General features: G+C 41.2%; 1 long non-coding RNA gene across 1 annotated transcript; it reads left to right on the top strand.

Moving 5' to 3' along the window:
* The first annotated feature begins 602 nt into the window (after positions 1–602).
* LOC148408618 (uncharacterized) lies at positions 603–3,167 on the top strand. Its single transcript, XR_015868613.1, has 2 exons — positions 603–701; positions 836–3,167. It is a non-coding gene; the product is annotated as an uncharacterized LOC148408618 (long non-coding RNA).
* Positions 3,168–7,687: the final 4,520 nt, after the last annotated feature.

Below are 7,687 nucleotides of genomic sequence, written 5' to 3'. Positions count from 1 at the left end.
AATTACTTTATGAGAAAAAATGCACTCAACAGTATTTTACTGCATGATAAAGAATAACATTTGCCCAAAGAAATTGAGACAAAAGCCTCTTTTAGAGCGAAATTACACAAAATGCTGACTCACAGGCAGTGTTGGAGAGGTACTCGATAATCTAAATTAGTCGGGGCAATGAGCTTACATGAAAGGTAGGAAATTGATTTAAGCAATAAGCATTTATCGGCTGCCTAAACGATGTCAAAACATTTGAAAGCAGACAACAGAGTGTAAAGGGTAAGGATAGTTGAATTTAGTTAAAGAGGAAGCAAAAAAATGAACGTAAAAAATTCTTGCCAATATTATGTCTCCTCAACACTTTACTTTTGTCGCGTCATTTTGTTTTAAGGACACTATTTCAACCGTCATGTATTGATAGTTTCTATTTAATTTATTTTTTAAGCCTGAATTTTTTGGGGTGGAGTGGAATTCGATAGAAAACATTTGTTACAGTTAAAAATCACACCTGCTTTTCTGCAGAGCTGTTACATAAGTGTGTGCATGCAAAACGAGAGAAAAATGTCAGAGTGTATCGCGTCTGTTCCGAGCATTCTTGCTTTCCCGACTCCCTTAAACTATCTCCATCTGCCCTCTTTTCTGCTGCGCTCAAGCTCCGTTGATGAAATGATGATGAAATGCATCCCTACGGTTGCTTCTCTTGGAGTACTGTAAGTCATTTCCTCTATCCTAACAGTGGGGAATTTGATTGGACTCTGATTGGCTGCTTCCCGTTCGCAAAGAATCAGCCAAGCGACTGATTGTTCTCCTCCCGCTCTGTTCTTCCCTTTCCCCTCGGTAATAGTGGAAAAAGTTTGTCCAACGCCGGCGCAAGTCCGTGACTCATCAACTTCAAAGTGAATTCGGCGGTCCCCCCCCCGGCTCGCCGTGGCTGGCATCAGAGCGCGGGCCGTCCCCGAGCTCCGGCTCCCCGCGGAGAAAGGAGCAGGTTGCTGTCGCGGCGCTTAATGAAGACCTTGCGCTCCGTTTCATCAACTCTTCTTTCTCCAGCCATCCCTTTTCTCGTCTATGAATTTCGTCATTAACGAGGACACTGGCGTTTTTGTCTTGTTTGGATTGTTAGATTATGGTTGCGGGGAAAATGACTCAAGTGAGTGCTGTCTAAAAAAGATCCCAGCTCTCCTGTATGATGAGTGTGGAAGGCAAATATTTTTCATTGTCTATGGAGTAAAATGGATCCCGCCATTTCAATATGCTGATCCCCCACGTCGTTCTTCCGTCACTCGAGAACAGGATCCAAAGATGCTTGAACTCCTCCGCTTGGGGCAAGCTCTCACTCCTGGTCTTGCAGCATCTCAGAATGCCTTCAACAAAGCCGGACGGAGTGGATAGGCAATAGAATTCTTGACTTACCAGCAAGTTAGTATCGGTCCTCTAAATCTTTTTATATTTTTTGTTATTTTTTTTTCTCCCCTCAACGGTCCCTCAAACACTCTCTTTTTAGTGCATGTGCAAGGGAAACTCTTACTAGCCTGCCATGCTACGAAATAATATAATCAATATTGTTTAGTATTATTTTGAAGAAAGGTTTTTTGATTTTAACAAATTTTCTGATTTGATCTCAATCTCCCTTTTGCCTCCCTATATTCTATAACTTTCCTCATAGTTTGGTTAAGAACAACAAAATATGTAATAAAAAAAACATGTTATTAATGGAAAAACATTCGAAAATATCGTAATAATTTAAGAATCTACTTAGTACAGGGCATCACTATTTACTTGGTATCACTCAACATTGAAATCTCAAGCATTGCACAGCTCTAATTATGCTCTGTTTTCATAAGTCTGATTTTATAATTTACAGAAGATGTGAAAACAATCTATTTTGAGATTTACATTGTTGTACTACAAAATCAACAACATTTGTTTTTCTTGCAAATACAAAGGGAAAAAAGTAGTATATATATTATAAACACACACACAGTCTTCTTTTCATACTTTGATACAAATTAGTTGATGTACAAAGACGTAGGGCTTTTATCGGCAGAGGGAAGACGAAGAATAACAGTATCGTGAGAATTTTGTTTTAAAATGTGGTTGTTTGGCAACTTAACAATGTTTGGCAAATTAACAATGATCTTAGTTTTTGCTGTTTCAGGAATCTCTGGCAGCCAATTTAGGAAACAGAATGGTTTGGCCAGCGTTAGCGCGACATCAATCCATACACGTTTTGTTACGTTTTGGCACTGCTGAGTTTCGACTGCTACAACAAAAAACTGAGCGGCACTCAAAGCGGCAGTTTGAGCCATTCCATCATTCCAGCGTTTGGTATGACATTGTCACAGTTGTTTTCTTAGTTAGGAGTTAGAAGAAACCCTAATGATTCCATGATGTTTGACGCGACTGTACAAAATGTGTCTTTTGACTGTTCAGGCTTCAGAACAAATCAAGCAAAAGTTTGGGACCGGCAGTATGAACAAGGCCATTGCAAATTTGATGAGTTGCTGCAGTTTTTTTTACGGAGAGTCTTACTATCATGAATGCCTTTCAGTTTTGTTTACTTTTCGCTAAATGGACATAAACAGTATATTAAACTACTGTTTAAAACTATGGTAGAATGTTTTATTTCAATGTATGGAATTTGGCTTTGAGTATTTGTGTTTTGATAAGAATTCCGAAAACAAGAAAATTATCAGAGGGAAAACTCACCGTCACTACTGTGGATATTTGAGAAATCCGTGCTCAGCCTGGCAAAAACAGTCCTAGCTGATCCTCAACACATTTTATACTCTGAATATGAAATTTTACCCTCAGGTATACGTTTCAGAATGTGTTGCTGTAAAACCAACCGATTTAAATTATCTTTTCTCCCCGCTTCTATTGTTCTATTGAACAAAGTTCAAAAGGATATAGCCCTAGCGGGATTAAGTTAAAAACAAGACTTTGTGCTCCCGTATATTTTCTTCTTCTTCTTGTGTCTCATTGGAATTTGTTTTCATAGCAAGACGGCCTTCGAGAAAAAGGCCGGAGTTGTCCGTTTCCCTGCACTGATTGTACTATGCTGATAAGCTTATTCGTTTTTATATGATTGCTGTTTTCAATGCTGCTGTGGACTAATGCAGTTTTTGCCAAAGACAAATTTCCCGCTGGGGACAATAAAGTTGATGTTATCTTGATATGAGCTGCATTGCGCGATGAAATAAGTAAGCAATCCTAAATTGGAGTCATTGGAGTTGAATTGTACGTTCAAAAAACAAAAGATTTAGCTTGGAACCTCAAGTTTTGTTTTTCCTTCTGGCCCGACTGCCCACGCTGATTTGTGAATCTGTATTCATGTGGGTCCCATCAGCTTCTCTCAGTTTGCGTCTCCTTCACCCTAATGGATGTTCTATTCTCAGGACCGAAGTGTCTTGTACTTGTGATTGACCATATTCTCCGGCGTCTCCTTTGGTTCACCTCTTCGCCACTTTTCACTGCAGCCCGGCTGTCAAGCTCCCGCAATTTATTTGCCCGTCTCCAGCCCTCGCCCGTCGGCCAGCGAGCCCTTGCCACAAAACCCAACCCTCTTTGCAATAAACACTTATCTCGCCGCCTCCAAAATGTCTGCGTCTGCATGGGGGTCCAGTAACCGCCAGAATGAAGCGTCGGGCAGCTCCGATAAACCACAGAGGCGCGGCTGGGGTCTACACGCAGGCAATAAAAAAATGAAAAATGACAGAAAGCGAGAAAGGGCCTTTGGGTTGAAAAGTCAAGCATCATAAAGGAGGCTTATTAAAATCTGACCTTTTCAAACCCGAACATTTATTTTCAACATTTCACAGCAATTACATCTCCAAATTCTCCCCTCTGCTCTAATCCCAACTCAATTACCTCACTCCAGCAACTCGTCTTTGTTCTCGCCTCAGTCTCACGCTCAGCACTTCATTACATACGCTGGCGCCTATTTTCCTCCGTGTCATCATTTACCTGTTAGCACAGCATAACCTGTGGACGCACTCTTCTCCCCCCCCCCCCTCCCGGCTTCGATGGTTGCGAAAGCAAAGTTAATCCCGCAGACCCCAGCAGCTGCTTCAGCTCCCAGGTCTACATCCTTCTGCTACACACCGATAGAGATGCGGCGGTTTGTTTTCGGCAAGTGTTAATTATGTAACCAATTACGCCGTCACACAGCTGATGCGCCGAAGCGAAATGAAAAGTGATTGGCTTCATTACGGTGGCCCGAATGCAGCGAGCGGACTGACCTTTGAGGTGGACCTATTTAAAGTTACTTTGCTCCCACCCGGTTGGAAAACATTTCAATCTGTGGGACGTCAATACGCAATGAGTTCTCCGTGCATTAGCGCTACATATATTTCGAGTAAATTGGATTTATGTTCATTTGGATGCATGTTTAAATCTGCCGTGCGAGCCTTCAAATGAGGTTTTCGTGATGCGACCTCCAATTTGTTCCGACTCTGAAGATGAGTTTGATTATATTTCATGTATGTGTTTCATTTGTTCCGGGAACTGAACTGTCACTGTCACAAATTATTTAACCAGAGGAACGTTTCTTATTTTAAGCTTCCTAACCATGTTAAAAGGTAATCTAAATTGGTTAAACATAATGCTACTTTAATTGCAAACAAGAAGGGGGATCTGAACTGCTAGGTGAATGAAAAATGCATAATTCAGAGGTTAGGGATCCAAACTTGGTTCAGACGTGGTCGGTTTCTTGAAGACTACGTTGCCACATGAATGTAAATTCTCATGGTTGTTTCTCCCAAATGAATCTATCTCGTGTTCCCGTCGTCAATGAAAACGATGACAAATATCCTTGTCGACGAGCCTTTATCACATGATACAACGAAAATGCAACTATGATTAAATCTGTTATATTGTTGACGAAGAATAATCAGAGTATGTGATTCAACAAAATACCAATGCAAAAATGCCTCTATTTTTTTCTAAAGTATTTCAAAAGCTCTTTCCTCATTACCATCCATTATGAATAAAGTGTCAGAAAAATTGGTTTAATGCTCATTAAAATGTTTTGTGAGATGCGCTGACGAGATGCATTTTGACATTTTAGAGCACCGTTTTTAAGAGCGTTACGCCATTTGACTGGTGCTTTCACTGTACTCTGCTTGTTTGTATTGTTCCACCGGGTCGGTCGGTTGTATTTGAGGAACCTTTCAAGCTGCAAAAGGTCATAATCTACATAAATCGTTGGCTCTTCATAGTCAAGCTGTGTGCAACTCTTTTGCTATCACACACTAATTCAGACTCACCATCAACCAAGTGGGGGGGGGGGGGGGGGGGGGGGGGGGTTACTACTTAATGGCGTTTTGCAAGTGATGCATAGGTCTTGTATAACCCATGCGTGTTTGATGTCCTGAACAAAAAGCAACTTGAAAATGCAAATCTGGTAGAAATGATGAAAGCTGAGACAGTGCAATCCAACGGGGCAGTTACATACATCACCCCGTTTGCTATTCATCGCAATTCACTGTAGTCGTGGGACACCAGAGCCATAATCATTAGTACCACTGTTATCACTTGAGGGTCCCTCAAAAGATCCGCACTAAAAAGATCATTACAATAAAAAGGAAAACTGCATTGAAGTGTGCAGATGTGTGAGAAACAAACATCTGTAGAAAAGATAAAAACATCTAGAAAAGGCAACACTGCAAAAAAACATCTACATTAAAGCCAAACTGCCAAAACAATAGCATCACGTGTACATTAGATAAAAGTCTAAAAGCAGTATTCCAGAGTAATTAACTGTCAATGCTAAAATATTGTCTATTTTCTAAATACTGTAATCACAACCATATTTTTTTTTTTGATGACAGCATCAGACTCATTTGATAAGGAATTTCATCCCTCCCGTTTAAGACGATGTTGAGCGTTAGGAGGAGATAGTTAACATTGCAGCAAGGACTATAGATTAAAATGTTTTAGCATAAAAAACGCTTCCCCGGAGTTGTACAAATCACAAGTAAGGCGGATGGGAAATCATCCATTTTATCTGCCAGACTTCCGAAAGTAAATGGAAATTTGAAGCTGTGATGAAGTGTACATTATGTCCCATTTATGAACAAATGCAATGAAAAAATGTCACGTTGGGATGTATTAATCAAATACGGTGTGGATTTCATGACAGTAGCTGAGAGGAAAGCCATGAGCCTGGAAAGGAACCTCGCAGGTTATTAATGAATTTCAACTAGATGTTTGTGGCGAATACAAAAAAACTCAGCTCTGAATAAATCAAGAAACTACAAATAAAGTGAAGAAAAGTAATGATGTCGAGCAGAACTGACCACTGTTGTGACATTGGAAGAACCTCCGATGTAAAATGCAGGCTCGTGTCCATGTCACAACCATAGTCCAATGGGAATGGAGTTGAAATCCAGAACTCTCCAACGAGGGGATGATCTCCACAGAAGGAAGTGTTAGATAGCTGAGCCCAAGGAGCCACACTGATTTTCATGGCAGGCTACAACTAAGAAGGAGCCAGCGCTGGGCAGCGACCACAACAGAATGCATGGAGGAAACTACAGTAGGATCCACCAGAGCATGAATAAGCCAGGTAGCTAGTTGGCCAGCTTGCTCGCTTGAAAGATGAGGCGGCTTTCCCAGCCACTGAAGTTTTAACTAACCCTTACTCATTTTCGGTCTTTGAAGAATATCTACCGCAGAAATAATACAAATTAGCCCCAATCAGAGGCAAATACACGCCGCTAAAAACGTGGGCTTCAGAAAATTAAAACCAATGTTTAAAACTGTAAAAAAATGCGAAATTTGACAAATAGAGCGAAGAAATCCACATCATCGTCATGGACGTGTTTGTAAGACCATCCTCTTGGACTTATGAGGAAAAGACAATAATAATAATAGGTGTCCCGACAAGAAATTACAAAAAGGACTACGTGGCGTCAGATTTGGATTTATTCAAAACCGTTATGGACGACCAAAATAGCTTAAATGATTCCGCAAACATTGGCAAATGGGGGTCCTTGGAAAATGAGCTTTCCTAAAAGGGGTCCCTGACTCCAAAAAGTTTGAGAACCGCAGCTCAAGTCCCGACCAACACGTCGGGGAAAATCAGTGTGGAAGCTAGCGTGTCTACAAACGCAGCTAATCCCTTTTAATCAACAGTGTGCCAGAGTGCTTTAGTCAGATCTGATTTTCAGACACCATCAACAAACAACTTTCACCCCGTCGAGATTAAAGTATCTCAAAAGCCTGATGGTGTTTGGAGGGGGCCGACGAAAATCATCACTAGAGATCACGTCTGTAATTTATTAGGCTCGCAAGATATCTGCTGTATCATGTAAACACCGATAGGGAGTTTGGGGACATTAGTCAGGCTTTATACAAGCACGCGTCACAACCTATTAATATGCGATCTGATTCTTTTGCACACTCCCTGCCCCACTTTTCATGGGGTTGTGACGTGCAAATAATGACAAAGTCAAAATGGGAGTCACTCATGTTGTCCGGCATTGCAACGTTCGCCTGTTCCAGGACGCGAAACACAAGATTAAGCCGGAGCTTCGTGGGCTGTTTTCAAAGCATGCCTTCGTGAGCTACTTAGTCGCTGCTGAGCTTTCGTCTCCCCCACCGAAAAAAAAAAAAAAAAACTTCCAAGTGGCAGCAAGTAAGTGACTGAATTATTCCAAGCCTCTGAATAATTTCCGCGTCTGCACGCCCCCCC

Source organism: Hippichthys cyanospilos, chromosome 18 (assembly GCF_059441005.1).
Source record: "Hippichthys cyanospilos isolate Australia breed blue-spotted pipefish chromosome 18, RoL_Hcya_1.0, whole genome shotgun sequence".
NCBI lineage: Eukaryota > Metazoa > Chordata > Actinopteri > Syngnathiformes > Syngnathidae > Hippichthys > Hippichthys cyanospilos.
Note: the sequence above shows the minus strand (reverse complement) of the source record. Positions and strands in the feature narration are given on the sequence as shown.